Raw genomic sequence first — 23,858 nt, forward strand, 5'->3', positions numbered from 1 at the left:
CGGTAAGTCTCCGGTAAGCGTAACTCGAATTAATGCCGGCCGAGTATTATTGTCTTAATACCCTTATTTATATTCATCTCTCTGGAGAGGGGGGCGGGAGAAGAGTTCGCGCGAGATTAGACGACGTCGCGCGACCCTTTCCTTCGCCTATGAAAAGCGTACGAGCGAGCGCGATTACGCGGGGAGAGACAACGCGGGGGGGGGGGGGGTTGGTTCACGGTTCAACCGGCTGTTATTCCACGCGAAACGAAAACAGGCACGCGCGCGCACACACACGGCGGAGATCACGGTTATTGACGTTAACCCCTCCTCGCGCTATGACCGCGGGACAGACTCGCGGCGATTTCATGCATAATCTACGAAATATGAATGTTGCAGCAGGCGAGCCGTTTAATTTACAGCGATTCCCGGGGCCCCGGGAGCCGGCATGGAAATACCGCGCGCGCGGGACACCTACTTCTAATCGGCGGAGCACGCCCGACGACCGCGGTCCGGCTAAATGAAAGCACGAAATCTTTTATTTATTAATACGTCCGACGTCTGCGCTATCGTTCGGCTCGCGATTACGCTTTGCGCAGCGCTTTTGCTAAATCAAATGTTCGCAATATTTAATTCTAGTTTTTAGGAGCTAGAATATATCTGGTCATAGATTTCTCGTTTATTTATAAATTATTTAATTGTTTAAATGGCTCTTCTATGTTCTATTTTCAAAATCTATAGTTACTGTTAGAGTTACGCGGAGTTTCATATAGACAAATGTAATAATTCTTCAAACATCGAAGTCGTTTAGAACAATTATACCAAACGCGAAGCAAATTGAACAATGGTAATAAGTCGCTGCCAGACGTATCAATATACGAAAACGCTCGTACGAAATTCCATCGGCCGAATTTTCCCGCGTATCCAGAAAATCCGGGGTCGACCGAACAATACCTTTATTTTCTCTGCCGTCCGTAACATTAACAACGGCCGACACCCGAGCGTTATTCATTTTCCCATAGCGGCAATATTAATAACAATACCTATCGACATCATTGTTTCTCTTTTTTTTCTTTTTTTTTGTTTTATCACGAGTCAACGTCCGCCGCCGTCGCCGCCGGAATAAATCGCCACGGCGACCGTCGGGGATTTCCGAAATATTTTCTATATAATACGAATGCGTTAGGACCGGGGGAAACGTCGCGAGCCACGGCGATACTCGTAAACGGTCTCTTTGAGGCCGGTAATAAAGCGTTTACTGTCACGCCCCGGTACCCCACCGGTATCGCGAAATATAACTCTCCGCTTTATATCTCTGGAACGCGAGCGCTCCCTCCCTCTCTCTCTCTCTCTCTCTCTTTCTCTCTCCCTGTCGTTTCCCCCTGATCATCGTTCACGAATCAGTGGAGACCGTGGGGTCCCGGGCTAGCGCTTTGTATACGTATGGCACGCGTTTGAATTTTAAGCAGCACTCTTAGCCCACTCACTCAACTTTCCCCGCTCGTTGATTATGCTCGAGTGGCTGCCGCGCCGCGCCGCGCGACGGGAAAATCGCGATGACATTTTCGCGAGAGAGCGCCCGACTCGTTCTTCCACCGTCGACGACCGACTCTCTTTCCCTCGTTCGCGAATTTTTTTTTTCTTCTCCCCTTCCTTGTGGGACTCGCGAACGTTTCGATTGCTACGGGGGTAGTAGTCGTCGCCGGGCGGATGGCCCGATTACTGTGCCTTCTTTTTAGCTTCAAGTTTTATTTATATTAGGTTGGCAACTTAAGTGATTGGGGATTTTAATTGAAAAGGAAAATTTAAAATTGTTACTTAAATGTATAAGTTTATTCAAGAGTGAATAAACACACGCTGATCTTCTTTTAAGGGTTTGTTGCTATATAAGGAAAGTCATTTTTTTGTGTGCTTGCTTTTTTGGAAATAATATAATAAAATCTATACGAAATGCGTGTCTTATTCTTTCATTTTTTAAATGAGATAAAAACGAAACTGAATGACTAATCGATGCAATTTTTTTATTCAGTTAAAGGTGGAAGTCCAAGGAACAAGAAAAGAATATAGGTTAGGTGCGTCAAGCAATTGAAAAATTCGCAATCACTTAATTGCCAGCCCAATAGATTTATCGTATAATACAATATAAAATGTATCAATTTTTCTCCATTAAAATTAGATTAATTATTTATTTACCACAAAGTCCATAGTTTTATAGATACCTTAAAAATTATTTCCTTTTACAACGAAATTTTCTGTGAAGCTTCGAAACACTCAACTTCGACTATTAACTTCACTATTTATCATTCTATTTAATATATAATCTCAACAAAATATCATATAAATGATATAAAAATTCCTCTGCAAAATAATAAAATTCCTCTCTCTGTATTAATTATAACAATCTCGTCAGTTTCGGACACTGATTAAATCTCTTTTAAAACACGAATTTTGGAAAATTCGTGCGATACAATAGTCTCTCAGAAAATAAAATGGCATATTATAATGCCGGCTGTGTATCATTTGTTATCGATGTACGACGCGTACGATCGTTGGTCAAAGGTTAAACGATCGCGATAATCGACGAGCGGCCCCCGCTCGCGAAATTACCGCCTGCGAGTTTCCGCGGCGCTGAAGCTTTTAAGCCCTGACTAACGAAAACGAGTTCTCCGCTTTTATAAACGTTCCTTTCCGGCGACGAAAAATATTGAATTTTTATACGGGTTTATTAAAATTTTAATTCCGCTGCAGCTCACCGGGTTTGACAGATTTTAGATTTTGTTGTTGCGGATTATAAAGAACGGGCGGGAGACGTTTAAAACGGGAATTCGTAGCGAAATTTCATAGTTCGTACGGCTCGGTTTTACTAGAAAACCCGTAGTCGCAATTTTTGATTAAATAAATCGTGAATTCTCGTCGCAGGTTTCGTTCGCTGTCGCACGATTTTATTTCGGTTATAACGTTACTTATTTATTGCTGTTGCAGACTAATAATTGTCGATTTGATTCAGAGCTATTTTTTCTCAGATTATTTTTACTGATAAAAATACGTCGTCGTCTTTTTAAAGCTAGACAAAAGATCACAAATATTAATAGACATTCATTTAAGAAAATTCACGTGAATATAGCGCAAATATATAGTGCATAGTGCAAACTTACCCGTGAATCACTGCACTCGGACATGCACGGTCGAATCTTAAAGGGAATCCTTAATGTCGTTGGCACTGTGGAGATCCTGCAATCACAAAGAAACAGAACGAGATTTATAAAAAAGCTCGAGCCGAAGACAACTTAGCATTAAACTAGACACAGATATTTATGCAAAAATTCTAAGAGAACTGCACTTTTATTCTGCCATTCCAACGACCTAAAATAATTGATAAAATTAAATTATCCGCTCCAATAAAATAGAAATCGAAAAATATAATTACGTAAAATGAATACATTTTTTCACGCCTCGCTGATCTTAATAAAATTATGAAAATGTAATATATCATCGTAGAAATCACTCTTCTAATTAGAAAAAATATTTCTGTCATTATTGACGCGGTAGTAAAAGTGTTAGTAATTTTAATAAGTCATACATAAGAACAATATTCTATTTTTCGCTATTTTTACCAATTTTCTCTGATTTATTATTCTTTTTATAATTAAATATAAAGTAAAAGTTATTCGTTAGATTCTTAAAAACAGTGTCAACGAAAGCACCCTAATTTTCCGAATGGAAAATCGTCCTGCCGCAAGGTAGGGGGGATAGTGTTAATAAAAGTGCAACTAAATTCACGCTCGTTATTGCACGGGGCTGCGAGAACATCCTATTAGTGTCATAGCTTTCCGGCCGGCGCCGTGGAAGCTGCTTAAACTTAATAGCTCGGAGTAAGCTTAATGTAAGGTGTTTTTATATTTCTCGGTGTGGTATTTCGTGGAAACGAGTTCCATCCCTTCCAGAGACAAGAGAAAATCAAACGCAGGGGTAGACGCCTGCAGGATTTTTAACGCTGACGTTCTCAGTATTAAATTCTACTGAAACTTGTTCGCCAAAAAATACCCTTTATTTCTGTGTCTTTAACCCTTTACCTATAAATCGGCTGTATAACCTATAAATCGGTTGTATAACCTATAAATCGGTTGTATAACCTATAAATCGGTTGTATAATCTGTGAATCAGTTATCATAGCAATTAATAATTTATTATTAAAACAAAGGTATTACTGCAAGTTCCCATATTATTATATCATCTTTTAAGCATTAAATATTGGAAAAATTCAGTCGATCGGACTCGTCGGAAAGTTAAACGATGCCTCGGACATCGAAGACGCCTAAGTGGCCCCATTTACGAGTCCTCGGTGCACGGGCGTGTATGCGGAATCCAGTTACATATGCAGGCATAATTGATGCGTGAACATTTTACACTCAAGTATTCCGACGTGCTTGGGAAGCACACTTCTGAACAGTGTATGTACTCATTACCAAGCTCCCGAAGTTACTGCAAATATACATTTCCAAAGGCTAATACGTATCAATCTAAGTTAAACGGAAACATATTCCCGCGCTCCGCTCAAGATTAAATAGAAACTTCGGCGAAACTTGTTGAAAAACTATCGACATTAATCATCGCGAACTTTATTTCTGGGTTCGTAATAAAAATTAGAGAAAGTCTATCAAAGGGCTGAATTAAGAAACCTTGAATAAGGGAGAAATTAATTAATATAGTGAAGCATTGGATGCCTATTTTAGGGCTGAGGATCTTGGGCTTTTCGTTAAAAATTAAAAGATTAATAAATTGCTCAAATTATTGTGAAATTTTTAAAGTGTCAAAAGACACACCTTATGGCACAAATAAAAGCTCTAAAATGAAAAAATCACTGAATTAACACTATCCAAAATTAACTGTAGAGAAATAATTAAATTACTATAGCTTAAGGATAATTCAAAGTAAAAATTTGGAATATATCTATCCACACCGTCTGCTAAAAACAGCGTTAAAAATATATTCCAAACGCATCTAGAATCCTCGGTAAACGACATTGTTTATCGTCGCGCCATTAAAGCGCCGCGCAACAGCGAGGACCGGGTCCTTTATTCAGGACCGGGCGGGGTCCATCGCTATGGTAAACCGATCGGGCCAATGGGGGACACCGGGGTTCCGACCGAATTCGCAGATATTCTTTCGGCAAAAGCCGCGCGATTGTCCGTGTGTGTCGACCTTGCTCGACAACCGGCTGCCGCCGCTGCCGCGCGAAAGCCTTTGGCCCGGGCTTAAAGCCTCTCTGTTCCGCGGTCCTATTCGCAGCGTCATGAGCAAAAGCCATAGAAGAGAGCGCCGCGCCGGGGCAAGTTAGTCTAGTGTGAAGCGGGGGTTTGTCAAGCGGGTTCTGATCCACAGAATGCATCCACGGATGATTCAACTACAAGTTTCTTGCTCCTCGAACCGTGGTCTCGCGCTCCCCCCCTCGCCACCCCTCCCCTTCCCTCTTGGCCGCTCTCCGCTGTTTCCGCGCCGCCGCAGCCGCGTCGATCGCGTTCAATCCGCACTTTGTGCGCCGATTTCAACCGCTCCTGCGGATCGGCAGGTCGCCTCTATCGACGATATATCCGCGGTGCGCGCGATTGTCTGCCGCAGAGAACAAAGAGAACCTGCGCGAAAAATAAATCGAAAGTCCTCTCGCGCGGCTTGTACACGATTTCCGTGCGAAATTTGGTAATTCCGGCGCGCACGTTCGGCGATTTAATTTTTAAGTGGAAGGCGCCTGTCGTGGTCAGACGACTCTGATTTTACAGGAAATTTGCCGCGGCGAATAGTGTGATTTTTTCGTGCAGCACTGTCATCGAGATTTTTAAAAGATTTTTAAATTTAATAGTGGAAGGGACTAGCTCTAATTTTATAATGAATTGATAATAATTTCAAATATTCTGTTTTAATACTGTTAGAGTTACGAGTGATGTCAAAGAGGAAATTATTAGAGATATTTCTTGCTTTAGGTATACATTACAATCGAAATGGTGTATGGTTTAGATAAATTCAATATTGTTCTGTATCATTGAATATTAAATAGCGAGCAGTGAACTGTTTTATAATATCAGCAATAAATAGGATATATTACTACAGTATAGTATACAATATAATTACTATTTTACAAAATCAGTAGTTAACAGTAATTCACTTACACGATCACAAATAAATTCAAAAATTAATTCTCCGCGAGATTTCCGAACGAATTCGATTAACTTTAGCAACAAACGCGAACCCTAAAATCACCACCAACGCTAGCCAGATTTCCCGTTTAACGTTCAAAGTATTTCGCAAACTCATTTTCCACGGTGAACAACGTCCGGCGATTTAATTTCAAAGAATCAATCTTCCCCGGGCCGGACCTACGATTATGGGCCGTTTGCGAGCGGCGTTCGATCCGCGCTGGCGACGACCATACTTTTCCGAACAGCCTCAAACATTAAACGATTCAATTAAACGCCGTTCGGATGTAAATTCCACGGCGGCCGCGGGCGCGCGCGCGCGCTTGTTCGCCGTTTATAGAGACCGGAAATACTTGGGCAAAGCCAGTAAATTTCGGCCGTATTTCTATTCTCGTATCCGCGGCAGAGTTATTAAGGTCCGTACACCGGGTTGCATTTAGCCGACACCCCATAAAACTGTAAACACGTTGTCGACATTGGTTTTATCGCGTGCTCATCGCGGGAGAGAAGCGGCCCCGGCCGGATTCATACGCCGGCCGTTTAAACGGCGCCATTGTTCGGCCATGTCACGGAAAATGTTTCGAACGTTATTTGATCGGGACCACCCTAACTCGCCGAACGCCGCGCGTCGGACCGCCTATACCCCGGCCAAAGTAGACGCAATTTGACGCACCGATAAATTTTAATATCCATCCCCCGCGTAGAACTCGAAATATCAACCGGGGCCTCTGTTACCAATTACGGGACCTCGCCGCTCTCCTTTTGCCGCCGCATGCAAATAATACTCGCTGTGGAAAACGTGTACCAATTTTAGAAAGTGTGGTGGAACGGCATCTTCGCTCGATTTTTATAAGCTTTCAGAATAATTATTTATTCATTAGTAAAACATAGTAATAGCAATAAGACGGTGGTGAGAATGATAAAAATATATTTTGTAATAGTAATAGTAACAATAGAGTTATGATGAAATTGAGGGGGTGAAATTAAAAGTAATTGCTAAATTAAAGGATCTTAAGGGGTGTCGATATATTATTTTCAATTTATAAAAATTTATACTCCTTCAAATAGTGCAGATTTATACTCCCGTCAAATAGTGCAGACAATTTTTATTGTACATATAAATTCGCTAATAATAATTGTAATAACAAGAATTATTTAATATATAATTTAATATAATTCGAAATCCTATTTAAAACATAACCTGACATAACCTCCTGTAACTCAGGCTAAAAAAATCATAAAACATTGCGCCTAACCCGATTTTAAAGAACGCACTGTGTTCTCCCACGCTGAATTTTCCTTCATTTTTTCCGTTTGCTGACTGTTCAATAAGATTTTTTTCAAAGACTCTCTTTTTCTCAGTGAAACGAGTGATCGAAGCAGCCCCTTTTAACCCCGCGCAATTTTACTGAATCAAAGACGATGGATTTAAGCTCTACGAAGATTAATAAGTTTTTTCTCCCTTCGCTTTGTTCCATGGTGGATTTTCTAAAGGGAGGTCCCTCTACTCTCTTTCTCTCTTCGCTGACATATCTAAAGTTGATCCGCGAGTTTCTGTCGCGGTTTTATTGCGCCAGAAACGATGTCAAGAAGTGACGACGCTGTAAAAACGTAATATACGTTCGTGGACTTTGCCGGCCACACACGGGAGTGACCCAGAGAGAGAGGGACCAACTACTTTTCTAATAAAATTGAATACGATCATAATTCGTGCACCTTCGTGTTATAAACTCGTAAGCGAGTTCCGCGAGACTAGTTTTCTCGCGGCAATTTTCGCTGTGATACGTTGAACAAATTGAGTGCCGCTACGATTCTTAGAGTAAGGAAGGGTTCGATTAACGAGTCGTGTTAATTGGATTAAAGACAAATTTATTCAGATAATGAGAAATTCATTCAAATAAAGCGTAATTTATTCTAGTAAAGACTGATTTATTCGATTAAAGAATGATTTATTCGACTGAAGAATAACTTATTGAAATAAAATATCATTTATTCGACTAAAGCTTGAACAATTCAACTAAATAATAATTTATTCGACTACAGAATAATCCATTCGATTAAAAACTGATATTTATTCAAATAAAGTATAATTTCGTGGTCTAAAGACTGTTTTATTCGACTAAAGAATATTTTACTCAAATAAACAATGCTTCACTCGAATCAAGAATAATCTACAGTAATCAATTTAGCATTCAGACGTTATTAACTTCATCGAACAATACATAACAAATTTTTGTTATCCTCAAATAAAAAGACTAGAAAAATATAACTAGCCCTATTCGATAAATATAAAGTTAACTTTGGAAAGGGATCAAACGCGATCGGTCAGTGGGCTCCACTACCCTTAACAAAACCTGTCGCGATTACCCGGGACTAATCGCGGCAATCCACCCCTTTTAAGAATTGCACCGGCGTTAAAGACGAACAGCAAACCGTTCGGCGAGAGAAAAAAAGAAAAGCGTCTCCACTAAATCGTAGCAGTCGAGCCGGGCAAAACAGGACAAAACAGTCCGCATACTCAATGAGCTGTTACAAACGGGCGGCGGCGGCGGCGGCGGCGGCGGCCATCCCGACTCGAGTTTCCACCGTTAATTATATTCCGGACACGACTCGAAGCATTCAGGCTAAATCCCTATTAGCGAATTCTTCGCGTCCCGCTATAAATTTCGCCGGCGTCAGAAATTGCGTTTCAGGCATCGTTCGCGTCCTAGCCGGCTCCCGGGGAACGTTAGAAGTTCGGCCGCTCAACAGCCTTCCATATTGTCTCCGGGTTCCCCATCAATCGTCTAATACTCCCTCCCCTCTCCTCCCCCACCCCCGCACGACCCGATTAATTCTCATTAAATCGAGAAACTTCAAGTTCTATCGCCCTTACCCCCCTTACCCCCCTTACCCCCCTTACCCCCACCTGCGACCGGAGGTTCCGCGGCGAGAGCAAATCGGATTAATTCGAACCGCTCGCGACCCGCCGCTGCCACGGCCGACCTCCCCCTATTGTGTTATGCTTCCGGTTAGCCGGTATTCAAAACCGCCTCTAAGAGTGCAATTACAGCCTGGCGATAGAATTTTCACAACGGGCCGGCACCACCGAATTTCTCGCGTCCCGGCATCGCGGTAATTAATCGGGGGGGGGGGGGGGGGGGGCCGCGCCGGTCTACGCCGAATACGCAATTGGGAAATTAAGTCGGGACCGCGCGCTTCTAATTAATTAACACGACGTTACGCGCCGGCGCGGATTTCTAGGCTACGGAGACCGCTTTCCATTGTAATTCGGTCGGAATCTAATATGTTTTTTTTCGCGTAAAAATAAATAGTATAAATGTTGTGATTGGAACGGTAGTATTAGTTTTGGTGGAATTGGAAATGTCAAAATTATTACTCGAATTATTTCAGAATTTTTATTCGAATGCAGATTGGTTCATTTGACTGAGGAATGGTTTATTTGATCGAGGATTGATTCATTCGAATAGAGAGTAATTTATTCGACTAAAGACTATCTTATTCGATTAAAGGATGATTAATTTGAGCGAAGATTAGTTTACATAAATGAAGAATAATTAATTCGAGTAAAGAATAATTTATTCGAGCAAAGACTGATTTATTCGATTAAAGAATAGTTCACTCGACCGTAGTCTAATTTATTCCATTAAAGATTAACATATTCAACTAAAGTCTAATTTATTCGATTAATGACTAATTGATGCGACGAAGAACTGATTCACTCGGCGAAAGAATAATTCATTCGACTAAATACACATTCATTCAAACGAGAAATAATTTCTTCGAATAAAGAACAAATTATTCAAACGTAGAACAACGTACTCCAATAAATAATAATTTACTTAAACAAACAATAATCAATCCCAATAAAGAACAAACTATTGAGCTAAAGAATAATTAATTCCAATAAAGAATAACTGATGCGATGAAAGATCAACTACTGGCACAATTATTTCTAATAAATATCCAAAAAAACGAATAATGACGAAAAACAAATATTCCTTATTCGAATAACATATTCGACTGAAAAGAATTTACTGGGATACTACTTATACGATAGAGAACTAGTTATACGATAGAGAAATATTTCTAGTAGATAAAACGGCGAGCGAGTAATCAGTGGTCGCATAAACCGAGAGATACGCCGTCGCTCACAGAAACAGAATAAACTCCGATCGAGTGTGAAAGATGTGACTCGGATGCACCGCGAGGGGGGGAGGATCAGAGCAGAGAACGGGTCGCGTGGGGGAAGGCCGAGCCAACAAATTTCCCGGGATCCTTAACGCGTTGCACGCAAAGCGGGCAGACTTTGCGGGAACGTCGAGCCGTGCATCAGCCACAGGTGCCTTCTCGCAGTCTCGCCGACACGAGGCGTTTATGGATGTTGTAAAAGCGTCACCCTGGCGGCCTCTCCCCCTTCCGCCGCCGTCACCCCCCAACCACCGGTTCGGCAACATATCGGCATCCTTCGACGACGCGCCTTTGTAGCGTCCTCGTGTCACGGCTTCTCCCCCTCTGGAGCACCCTTCAATGCCGTGGCGACACACCGAACGCGACGGCGAAACGACCCGCTCCATGCCACTGTTCGATGCGAAACGAGAGACAGTAATGTCGGATGCGCCGCGGGAACGAGCCGCATACACAACGACTGTTTATGTTTAGTTTTCTGTGTAAATAGCGGCGGGATTCCGCGCGCGGCGCTGTCGATCGCGGATCCGCCTGAACTCCCCTCCTCTCCTCTCCCCTCCGCCGTTGTGCGTTTGCGATATGAAAACCCTCGGAACTGACTGTTGTTAGTAGAAATGAGGATTTTATGCGGTCCTGCGGAAGTCGGGTCGTCGCGGTCGAGAGAAAAATGTTGAGAGCGTTTCGAGACGTCGATGCGTTATTTTTAATTCGTTGAAATGATCGAACGGAGGATGAATTTACTACTTGCGAATTGGTGATTGAATTGAGAATTTTATGTGCATTCTCTTTATGGGAATATTTGGTAGTTTAATTGAAGATAGGGTAGATGGAATTTTTGCGAGTCGATGCATTATTTTTAATTTGTTGAAATTATTGGAGATCTTGCTAACTCGAGAAATCGTCTTTGAATCGTCTGTGTATTTAGAGGATGTTTATTAGTATTCGACTAAATGGTAAAAGTATTTAAAGTCAACGTATTATTTTTAATCTGTTGAAATTATTGGAGGGAGGGTTAACTTGCTACTTGCAAACTAGCGATTAAACTGATGGTTTTATATATTTAGAGAATATTTCATAATTTAATTAAAGGCAGTGTAAATGTCGATAGTATCTCAAGTCGACGCGTAATTTTTCCCCTGTCCAGAAAATTGAACATAGGATGAACTTGCTACATGCGAACTGATGGTTCGCGAACATTAAACCAAGAACACTAATCTAAAAAAACACCAACGCAAAAATCACCCCATAGAAAAACCCCACAGTATTCTTTAATCACCTAAACACCTAAACAAATCCTAAAACATCTAATTCAACAAAGAACAAACCCTATATTAAAATCTTACAATAAATCGCTCGCAACCCTTTCTCACGACATCCCCCAAAAAAACGCAAGTTTATCGATCCAGACTTAAAATTCTCCCAATCGTTAAAAATCGTAAATTCGACCACAAAATCTCGAGAAGCATATTCTGGACGCGGATACAGCATCCGACTGGTCGAGAGCAGCGGGTTCGCGATCCGCGCTGGAAAAATCCCGGTCGTGAAATTCGGCGCCGGCCGATTACACTGGGGCAAAGATTTTCCGGCGTTCTTGGCATTGCCAAGTTTCCCCGGGCGGCTTCTCGGCGTAGTATTAAAATCAATACGGTATGCGTTTGACTGGTGCACCGTACTCACCGCTATTACCGCCGCTGCGAGAGCCACAGGAGCCGAGGATCGTGCAGACGTAAATACACGTCTCTGTCTCTCCCCGGCCTCTCTCTGCTCCCTCTCTCTCTCTATCTCTATCTCTCTCTCTCTGCTCTCTCTATCTCCTGGCCCCCGATGCTCGCGGGAATTGTAGCGCGCTGCAGTTGCAGTTGCCGTAGCAGCGACGGCCACGGAGGCGAGTCGGAGGCGGTGGGTTTCAACGGGCAAGCAACCGCTACGGCATGCCCGGAAACCTTGCCCCGACCCCGGGTCCGAGTGAATGAATAGTCGGACTGTGGCCTATGAAACAGTTAGGGACCCGGTGGGAGAAGGGGGGGGGGTTAGTTTGGCTATTCGAGGCGCGGGGGGTTGTCTAAGTCGCCGGATAATTTCATAGCAAGTTAATCAGAGACGCCGGAATCTCTGTAGATGAACGCGCGGGTTGGAGAAAGGGAGTAGTAGGAGCCGTCGAGAGTCGGGCCGGGTCGGGCCGGGTCGGGTCTCGCGCGCGATCAAGAAACTTCCTATGGGAACGACCGAGGGGACGCGGTCTGCTGGAAAAGCGTATAAGCCGCGACATCCGACTCGTCTTCGAGCGACGAAGACAGAGAAAATGCGAGAGAGACCGAGAGAGAAAAAGAGAGAGCGAAAGAACGGCAGAGAGAGAGAGGGGGGAGGGAAAAAGAAAAGCGCATAAGCCGCGACATCAGATAGTGTCCGAGACGCGCCGATGTCACGTAACAGCTGCCGCTAATAGCCTGTTTAACCGCCGGCCCGAAACCTCTCATTCTCACGCCTGGACTAATTATAGTGTCGCGTCTTAAATTCGAGCGACTCCGCATTCCGTCGACGCGAACGGCGCCGGTATTCTTGCGGTTCCGAAAATTGCTCTCCCCGTTTTTTCGCGTTCGCGACGGATTCGGGAGGCGGTTCCGGAAGCAGTCGTGTGTCGTGCTCTGTAAGCGGCGGACTGCGAATTAACGCTGAGTCGACTATAGTAACCAGTTTCTCGTTTTAAAATTGAAATAATTGTTTTGTAATTTATTATTAATATAACTAAATTAATAAACGATTTCATGGGGAATTATTGAATTGTAGAATTTAAATTATAAAATTTAAACAGTTAATATGACAGAAATGATATGAAATTTAAATAAATTGGATTTTCGTAATTTTATTAGGTAAGGAACAGTAATTAATTTTATTTTTTATCGTTCCTGGGTTTTTAGTGCTGAAAAGTCTCTATTTCGTTTTCGAGATTTCTATTTGAGATATTTTTACAGATTGAAGCGATCCGACAGCGTTGTTCAATTTATTGGGCATATTTAACGTTTCGTGTTTCATCTGTTCACTTTTGTTGCAAATGCTTGACATACAGACGTGGATGATTATGATAGTTTTCTGTTTTTATCGGAGGGATTTTTAATACAGGTTTTTTTATCGATTGCAACGATTGCGCTTGGCTTCATTTCGAATTTGCCTTCAGCCTGGTTTTTTGATTGTTGCGAAAATAAAAACGAGAAGGAGCAACGATAGAAATAGAAAAATAGAAATGAGAGATGGGTGAAGAAAGGATTAAATAATAAAATTGCAATGAATTCGACGAATAAAGACTGAGCAACGAAAATATAAAAAACTGTAATAATGGAAGACCTGAGTAATGGAAATTAGAAATAATCGAAAGAAAAATTAATATTAACCGAGTAATAAAAATAGAAATAACTAGGCTAATAAAATTAAAAATAACTGGACTAATAAAATTAAAAATAACTGGGCTAATAAAATTAAAAATAACTAGGCTAATAGGAAGCTAAATTCTATAAATAAAAACTTTGTTAAATAAAAGAACGTAGAATAAAAATAGCGAGAATTCGTCGAACAAACAGTTAAACACTGAAAAAGTCGTCGAAGAAACTTCGATATAACGCAGGGCGCAGCGGGGACCTAAAACGCCCCTGGCTCTCCGTTTCGCTGTTCGTCGAAATTAATCATGAATAATCGTTACAACGTCCAGCGGATTCGCGCATTGTAAGTGACCGATACAATTCGCCGATTTACATCGAACAAAGTCAAATGTTTTCCCATCGGATGCTCCGCCAATATTGAAACAAACCGCGGAAAGTGAGCGAAAATTTTTCGACCGGCCGTTCCCGGGACCGTAAAATATCGTGTTTCTTGTAATAACAGAAAAACGGTCACGTTTCCAAAATATCGAATGGTTCTTGGAATTTTCATCGAAAAAAGCCGCCGGAAGTTCCGTGCTCGCCTGACGCGCCGTTGTAACATATTTTAGCAAACCCCATTTAATTCTACGGATTTCACGCGTTGCCAAGCTGTTCACAGCTGAAATCCAAACTTTGCAGATAAAATGAACATGGTCGATTCAATGTTTAAAAAATTCAAAGCTCGCATAAACGTAGAATAAAGCTTCGAGTATGAAAAGAAATAAAATGGTTTGACGTTTAGAAAAAAAGTGAAATCGAATAGTCGAAAGGTAAAATAAACTACGTGGAAATATTAAATATAATATTGAATTATTAAATATATAAAATAATGCACACGTTCACGTGCTAATAATTAAAGAAGATAGATTCTAAATTTTTTACATAAAATGAACAGACTCTGTTCAATGTTCCAAGCCTCGAATAAAGATAAAAACAAAGCTTAACGTATAAAAAGAAATGAAAAGCATTGACATTTAGAAAAAAATTGAAATCGAACAGTCGAATGGTGAAATAAACCCCATAGAACCATCGACCATTCACCTCTGTGAAAAATAATAATTAACGCCCTAAACTTTGCCCGTGAAACGAACAAACCCCGTTTCGAAGTTCGCGCGCGTAGAATAAATAAAATTTACCGCACAAAGAGGTCGACGGAAAAATTCGGTATTTAGAAAATGGTAAAAGCTGCCGAATGGCAAAATAAACCGCATAGAACTATCATTCAACCCGTCTCTGTCGAAAAAATAATCTACGCGTATATACCTGTTAATAATTAACAATGAAAATGTTGCAATGCGGTGCCGAGCTCGTACGGAAAAATGCAGTCGCCAATTTGACGAATAGCTAACGAACGTCAGCCGGCGTTGCTCGCGCGCGGGGTGGTGGCGGTGGTGGTGGTGGTGGGGAGGGTGGGGGGACGGTTCTTTTGTTTCGCAAGCTTTCACGAATTTATCAATGCATCGAGACGAAACAAAAATGGCAGCGGTGGTCGCAACGTCGGTCGGAAAATTCAATGGGAACCGAAACAGACCTGGGTGGAGGGGGAGGGAGGGAGATGATAGGCGCTATCAATAGAATCGATGAATTAAAGCCTGTCGCGGGCAGCCACGGCGGCGTCAAACTACGCCCCCAAGACTTTGTTAATTTATTCCGAATGACGTTACGCGCGCTGGCAAGCTGCTTCCCGCAGCCTGCGCCGATTTTCTCCTACGTCTCCGCGTGCTTAATCACTGAATGTATCAAATGCCGTGCATTGTAACACAACCGGCAATGGCGGATAGAATGCCGTTGCGGAGGTAGTTACATTTGATACTAATTAATTAGCTACTGTCACTTACCGGCAGCGTGTTTCGTCCCGCCGCCAAGGTTGCGGCGCGTATGTCAGCGGCCCAGGCGGTAACGCTTGAATCGCGGGGTGATACCTTGTGCGCATGACATCCAGAAAATTAGGGGATTTAATTGTCTTCGGATGGCGGGTTCGCGAACAGGATTAGACGATCGGCGCGCGCGCGCGAACCATCCACTGCCGCTCGCCTCTAAGCCGATCGTTAGGTTCGATTTTCATTGGTTCTTACCGCGCCAGAATTTTCCCTGACCTCTCCATCCCCCCTTCCGCCACGGAATCACGGTGTGCTCTGCGGCCTTCGAAATTCCACTACCGGATCCACTGTTATCCTCAACATTTAGGCTTGTCGTGTTCGGTCAGAAGCTCTCGGGAGTTAACCTACATACGCTGATCTGGCCCGGCCTGTTAGCAAATCCTCCTTCGATTTTTCCCCCCCGAACACCTACGAAATATTCAACAGCGACGCTCCCGCGTCCGGCTCGCCGAACTTGCCGCCGTTTAACCAGATTTGGACGTCCGTAGCCGGGGATCATTTATTTCGTTCATTTCAAATTGACTGGAGATCCACGTGCTCTTTGATTTCGGTGAGATGAGGATCTGTTTAATCTTTGAACTTTGATAGAATTTTTGAGCTAAGAAATATTAATAAGAATTTTTATTGCTAAGTGCTATTTGTGCTATTTAGTTAGTATTGTTAGGATAGCTTAGATTACTCTCTATCTTCATAGGAAATAAAGATTATTTTCATTAATTTTAAGATGTAAGAGTTAAATGCCAATGCATTGTATCATAGCTATATTTAAAGATATAGTATATTTCAAAAATTAATGTCCCTAGTCTCTATACTTATCTCAGTATAATCCAACTAATAGAAGACAATATATATTATTCTGTGAGCTGCTATTTAAGACAATAGTCTCCAGGTCCATTTTCAATACCATAGAAACTCTAATAAATGTATCATACATTTAATCATACTTATTGTACAACATAATCCAACTAATAGAGAACAATGTAAATTATTCTGCTGCTATTTAAACTTGTACTTTCCAAGACCATTTTCAATTTCATAGAAACTTTAATTAAATAACATTTATTATACAACACAATTTCCGCTGTCACGTACTTCTTTCCACCATTGCAAAATCCATGAAGACCACAATATATCATAGCATAAAGACCACAATATATCATAGCATAAAGATCACAATAGACCATAGCATAAAGATCGTCATCCTTCGAAAACGAGTGTCTTTTAAATCGTGTGTCTTTTAAATCGATTTAAGCGAATAACGTCTTGCGAATTAAAGGGCAGGTATAGTTTATTACGAGTAGATCTCTCCATATACAGTGGCTAATTGTTGCAACCGCGCAGGTCTATTCCCGCTAACGCAGAATCCCTGGATCCTGCGCCATCAAAGCGTTTAACAACCGAAAATTGCCGGAGGACGGCTAGGCTACCGTGTTAACGGAACTTCATCTTTCCAGAAGTTCCATCTGCCAAGCAACATAGCGCGGCGATAGCAAGCATTCGCGGTCCCGGGCATGTTTCTTCTCAATTATCTTCATCGCAGCACCCCCGCATTCCCAACCGCCCGAAATTCTGTTGCAATGCCGCCACGCCGCCACGTGCAAGCATTTCGCGAGATTCCTCGCTCTGGCGACGTTAGCCGCGCCCGTTTGACGACTCGCATAAGTCTCTATCGCCGTGCTCATATTTTCGTCAGCCCCGGAGCCACGACCGCGGTCTGACACGAGTTACGCCCGGCTCTTGCGTGGAAATACTTCAACGTAGCCGAGGACTTTTGGACCGTGGTGGAGCAATGTCGTTTTTAACGGGCGCGTTACACCAACCCGCGGCCAGGTGCGCCTTACCTGGCTCTCGTTTGCCAGGGCAACGAACACGACGCCGCGAGCTGAATCTGGCAAATTGGGTCTTGTTCCACCGAAAAATCGCTGCCGCTGAGAACGTCTGTAAATGCTTTATTAGGTCAGCTACCTGCCGCGATTGCCGCGTATTAATAAGTGATACTGACGCGATTCGAATCTCTTGAAATTGTACAGTCTTCACGACATATTGTTCCAAATATGTGGCGAATATATGTGCGAGGTTTTGTGAATTTTTGGTCATATCCTAATTTTCCGTTCTCTTCTATTTTTTCCATCGTTTGTTTCCTTTATTTTAATTTTCTGTTCTCTTCTGTTATATCTTTCGTTTCGGCGTATTATAATCTATTTTCTATTTTATTGATTGTAAAAAAGAGTAGACGCATTAACCCTTTACACTATAATAACTAGTCAGACTAAAGAGACTTGATGCACGATTTACTTAACACAAATATTACTAATTTCTCCTAAATCAAAATAATATTGAATTCATCCATTAAAAAATCTAGAAACAAGAGTTGGTCATATAAGGTAAATTATTAAAGTCGAATAAGCAATCAACCAACTAAACTAACTAATAAACTAAATAAATATAAATGAACTAAATTAACTAACCAATATAACATAAGTATTGTATAAAAAATAAAAAAAAATATTCTGTATTTAGTAAAACTTATTTAACTCATCCGATGTAATAGCTTATTTATTATCCAATGTAATAGTTTATATATTATCCAATGTAAAAGCTTAATAATTATCCGATGTAATAGCTTATTTATTATCCGACATAACAGCTTATTTCTTATCCAATATAATAACCAATTTCTCACCCAACATAATATCATATTTATGCTCTAAAATTCTCAATATTCGCCACGTGATTCCGATGACTTTCCAAGTTCCGCGAATTTTATGCATCAACTCGGTAAGCTCGCAAAATTTGACCGAGTCTATTCCGATAACTCTGTAAATTGTTATAAGGCACCTGCTTTAAGTCCCGACTCGAGCCTAGATGGGGAGAACGAGAGAGAAAGAGAGAAAGAGAGAGAGAGAGAGAGAAAGTACATCGCGAGTTTCATACGGAAGGGTCTGTTATCGGGGAGTATCGGGAAAGAACGAGAGGAATGGGAGTTAAAATTTTATGAAGCGCGCGGCTCGCAACGACGCGCGATATGCCATTGAACTGAATTGCAATTCGAGATGTTCCTCCGCCGGGTGTACTCGTTCCGCAACAAAAAAAAAAAAAAAAAAGGAAAATAAAAAAGAGGACTCTGGGCTAGATCTTGATTGGCTGACGTTGAACAGCGCTCTTACATTCGGAATTGGCCGCGCTCTGCGGACTCCCGGATTCCTTGGTTTCACGTTCGGAAAATTACGTTTCGAATTGAATTAAAGGAAAAAGTCGGAATTTTCTCTCTCTTCCTCTTTCTCTCTCTCTCTCTCTCTGTCTCTATATATCTGTCTTTCTCTGTCTCTATATATCTGTCTCCCTCCATCTCCATCTTTTTCTCCGTCTCCCCGTCTCTCTTTCTCCCGGTCTCCTCGCTCCAGCGATCGAATAACATTTTATCTGAGAATTAATCCCTTGTCCGTCTCCCGCTGTAATAGATAAACGAACAATAGCAAGTAATTCTATTCGGAACGGACGACTCCGGGCACTGACGACGAGCCTTGAAATCGGACCTGAATCGCCCGCTGCCCCCCCTCCTCCTCTCTCTCCCCTCTCCCTCTGGCCAGTGTGCAAAACGGCGCGGATCCGTTCGCACCAATTATTTGGCAACCACTGTATTCCGGAAAGACGGATTATGCAGAGTTTAGGAAAATTTTAATCCCCGGCAGAGAGAGAGCGAGAGAGAGAGAGAGAGACCGACGAATCAAATTATATTAGACTGTCGATTCGCGTTAGCCGCGATTCAATTAAAATTTCAACCGGAGAGGAATTTGTTCGGAAATGATTTTATTCGTATGCACGTTCGTGTACGATTTCGTTCGAATAAGAATTCATTCGAACAAGATTCGGTTTCGATTCACAGTTCATTCGCGCAGGAATCGGCACGGCGAATAATCGATTTAAACAAAAATGGTGGAGTACAAAGTGTCTTTTTTGTGGTTCATCGATTTATTCTTTGCGTGTTACATTATTCGTATCATTCGTATTATTCGTCAGTTGTTTTTTTTATTAGTTTTTGTGGGGTTGGTTTTTGATACGATTTTTTAGAATTCATTTTATTTGTGTAGTTTGTTCGAGGACGTTTGGTACAATTTATGGCGTAGGATAATATTTGGTTTGCGTTTAGGTATTATTCCTAAGGTTAGTGCTCTAGTTAGTATTTTGTGGTACATTATGGAAAACGTATAATAAAAATAAACTATAATATAATGTAAAACAGAAAATTATATTTCCGAGTTATATACTTCAGAGTGACTCCTCTTAATATTAAGACACTTTTCAAAATGCGATAACTTTTTTGGAACTAACCTAAACAACTCCAATTCTTTTTTAGATGATAGAGGCATCTGTCTACTAGACCATAACTGTAATACTTTTTTTAAATTCCAAATTTCTACAATTTCTAAAAATGTTTTAAAGTTACGGTTACACCCTGTGCGATGAAATCTTTTATTTTTCATTGTTAGACTATTTTATACCTCTTCACCCTTAAAATGCTGCTATATCAGAGTAATTAATACCATAAACAATATACCTATATAATTTTTCTATATAACTAAATAATTTTTCTGTTAATTCTAACCGCTGTACAACTGTAATTAACAGCATGTTATATCCCTAGATAATTTTTCTAAGGGTGCAAAACTGCTCATGCAGAATTTCTAAGAGAAAAGATCCCATCACAGACGATCGTAAAAATAAAAGACAATAGAAGAACTCGGGAATGGTATTCCAGAAAAGCACCGCAGAAAAGTATCGCGAGAAAGGTGTCCAAGGAATCGTTGTTCTCGAAAGAAATTAGGGGAGCGCATCCGATCGACGTCGCTTTCGCCGGGGATCGCCGTCTTCTTCCGTGGAATTGATCCCCGGGTAACTAAGTTCGCGGCACGGCACGAATACAAAATGCCGGCACGCAACGGAGCAAGCCAGCCGGTCGGCCGGCCGGCAGCGATTTGAATATCGTATAGTTATAACACGGCCCCGTCGGCGCATAACAGGAAGATGTATCGCAGCGGCAGTTTCTTTTAATGTTAATGGGCGACGGTGAATTTATTACCGGGGCTCGGGTGGGACGCGGCGGCGGCGGCGGGGTGGGTTATTCGAAAACGGCTGGATCATCATAAAACGTTAATGAGAGGCCGCGTATTGTGCCCATCCATTGATATGGTAACCACGAAAATTCTGCTTGCCCAGTAAATAACCGGCGTCGAAACACACCGACGCGAGAGACCGTGTACCTCCCCCACCCTCCCTCTCCCTCTCCCTCTCCCTCTACCGGATCGCTGCAAATTTTGCGGCCGTTTCGTAAACGCGCGGAAATTGATTCGAATGTCTATTTAATTGCGCCGCGCTCTGCCCGCCACCAGATGACCGTTCTTTCCTTCCGTTTATTAGGCAACGATTCCATAAGCGTTACATCGGCGTCCGACAGGGCGAACCTAATAAATCGGACCTATTGTTAAACCCTTCGAACCCTTTGCAAATGGTTCTAGATTTATTAACTTAGATTTATAACTAGATTTATATATGTACTAGATTTATATACTAGAATAACTAGATTTATTAATTTTACATTTTATTCGAAAGTATTTTAATATACTAATGTATTTTAATATACTAATGTTTATTGGAATATACTGTACTAAATATACTGTGGTTAAAAAGTGTCTTGAATGCGTTGTCTTCGAAGAATCATCGAGATGGATTTATTGAAATTTGTCTCAATTTTTATAATGTCAAACTGGTGACTTGGCCTGGAGTGATATATTTATTGTTAAGAGAAAGTGCAGGCTCAGAGCTACGATTTTAGATAAGAAACTGTAACAGATTAATCATCGACTGTTTCTAACCTTTAAACAATATTCTAGGGGTTGTTAGTAACCCCATAAAATTCCTGCAAATGTGTAAATAAATACTAGAACATCAGGGTTCTTCTCGTCCTCCTAATTGATGCAGTGCTTTATGAATCAACGAAAGAAATCTGTATCTTATATATTTTGAGAATAATTAACGCTACTTAACCCTTTGCGCTAAAAATGATCGTGCCGCGTTTCAAAATAATTTTTACCACATTCATTTATATTTAGAAAATTCCTAAGAGCTGTTAACTGTTGGACGAGTCACAAAATGCAATTCCATAATATATAAAATGCTCCAATTTATATAAAATGGCAACACTACAAGCCTATACAAATATCTTGGATTTGCAGTTAAAAAGGTTCCGACTGCAAAGGGTTAAAATAGGGTCGAAAACGTTACTAATACCAACTCCTGCCAACAAGTATCCCCTCATCTCCTTCACCAAAAGACTCATCGAACTGCAAATATCACGAATACCACCAATCAATCACCCAATAAAAAGTTTAAACAATTACCCTCCTGAAAAAGTCGTCAAAGAACTGAGACCAGATTCTAACCAACGAATCGCAGCATCGCAAAGCACCAGTCAGACGGAATCAAACTCCATCCAACCGGCTGAATCCTGTACAGATCCGCTACACCGTCATAAATCGTCGATCGTCGTTCGCGTCGCGATCCGCCAAAGGACGGTTAATTAATACCGGCAATAAAAACGTGCGCGGCGCGCGACGGCCGACGAATAAAACTAAAAGCCGAGGAAAATAAAGAAACTGGGGGGGATGCCTCGACTGCGCGACAACAGGCAGCGGCGGCGGCAGCAGCAACAATGGCAAGAGAAAAACAAAAGGCGAGAGAAACGGAGACGATCGCGTGGTAAGGGTGGGACAAGGAGAGGGAGAGGGAGAGGGGGTCGGATAATGGAGGCAACGGAACGAAGCGATCGTCGAAAACGCGGAATAGGTAATCCGGACTAACAATGCATAATACTTCAAACACTATCAGAGGCTGTTGCTCTTTTGCCAGCGATTCGAAAACTCTCGCGGAGACCCGTGGCGTCCGCGCGCGCGCGCTCGCGCGCGGAGGGGGCGGCATATAGCGGAGGGGGGTTGGGTGGGCCGCTGCCACGAAAAACATGGATCTTAATAAGCCGCGCCATTCAAACGTCCGGTTCAAACGGCCTACCGGCACGGCGGGGGGATTACCGGACGGGCCGAGAGTGAAATTCTACAGATATTTCCTCTCTCGCGGCCCCCGGTACGACGGCAGGTAAGCGTACTTTCTGCTTGTTTAGCTCTCCATGTTGGATTAATCCGTCTGTCGATGGAGAGCGAGCGAGAAGGCGGGCCTACTCTCGCGAGCAAGGAACGAACGCTGGCGGAAAAAAAAAAGAAGGTGGATGGAAGTGGCTACGGCGGAAGTGGCGGCTGGGGTGGTTCGAGAGAGACGGAGGAATAGAAAGAGAGAGAGGGTAAGAGAGAGAGAGAGAGAGAGAGAATGAGGGAAGAAAGGGTGTAGGGAAAGAGAAAGCGTGCGAAAACGAGCGAGTCGCGAATACATCGTGAAGGGGCCAGCCGGCTCTCTCTCTCTCTCTCTCTCTATATCTCCGAACTGACGAAGGCGTGCCAGGATTTGTGGCCTTGATTTATGCCAAAACTGGCGCCGTTTATTATCGGTACCGCTGGATGTGTGCATGCGTGAAATTGGAAACGCAGACAAGCGTCCATGCAAATTTAACCCGTCCGTCTGCCTCCGCACGCTATTCACCGCGCCCATCCGACAAAGAAGGAACTTTACTGTCTAGCCCGCTCGCGCCCTTCCGACCGCCGCGCCGGCCCCCGCGTCCTACAACCCCCCCAAACAGCCACGAAATCAAGCCCACGGCATGGCACACCATCAACCTGCACCCGCCACCGCCACCGCCGCTACCGCTACCGCTACCGCCGCCGCCGCCGCCGCCGCCGACCTTCCTTCCTTCCACGCTCGCCCTTTCTGGCCCGGCTGCCTCGAGTCTTGGTCCGTGCCTAGACCAAGGAAATTTTAGAACCGATCCCGAAGAGCACCCGCGCGGCCGCCACCACCCTCCCTCCCTCCGCCTGCAGCGAGAGTCTGCTTTTAACCCTTTCATTAAGACCGACCCGCTTGATCATGCTACTGTGCCCGCGCACGGTTTTACGCCGTGCTCCGCTTGTAAAGGGTTATTGGATTTCGGTTCGAGTTAGGGGAACTAACGCGGTCGCCGCTGCGGAGGCATGCTCGGGTTTCATCCGCAGTTTTATAAGGTGACACCTTGGCCGGATCGCAACGAGGGATCGTCTTTTGTGATC

General features: G+C 42.6%; 1 protein-coding gene across 1 annotated transcript in view; it reads right to left on the reverse strand.

Annotated features, from left to right (window-relative positions):
- Positions 1–23,858, reverse strand: part of LOC144468530 (RNA-binding protein Raly-like) — a 299,758-nt gene that overhangs the window by 186,722 nt on the left and 89,178 nt on the right. The window contains exon 2 of the mRNA XM_078178091.1: positions 3,135–3,210. The gene's annotated coding sequence lies outside the window, so the exon portion shown is untranslated. The remainder of the gene's footprint in view (positions 1–3,134; positions 3,211–23,858) is intronic.

This window comes from Augochlora pura, chromosome 4 (assembly GCF_028453695.1).
Source record: "Augochlora pura isolate Apur16 chromosome 4, APUR_v2.2.1, whole genome shotgun sequence".
NCBI classification, from domain to species: domain Eukaryota; kingdom Metazoa; phylum Arthropoda; class Insecta; order Hymenoptera; family Halictidae; genus Augochlora; species Augochlora pura.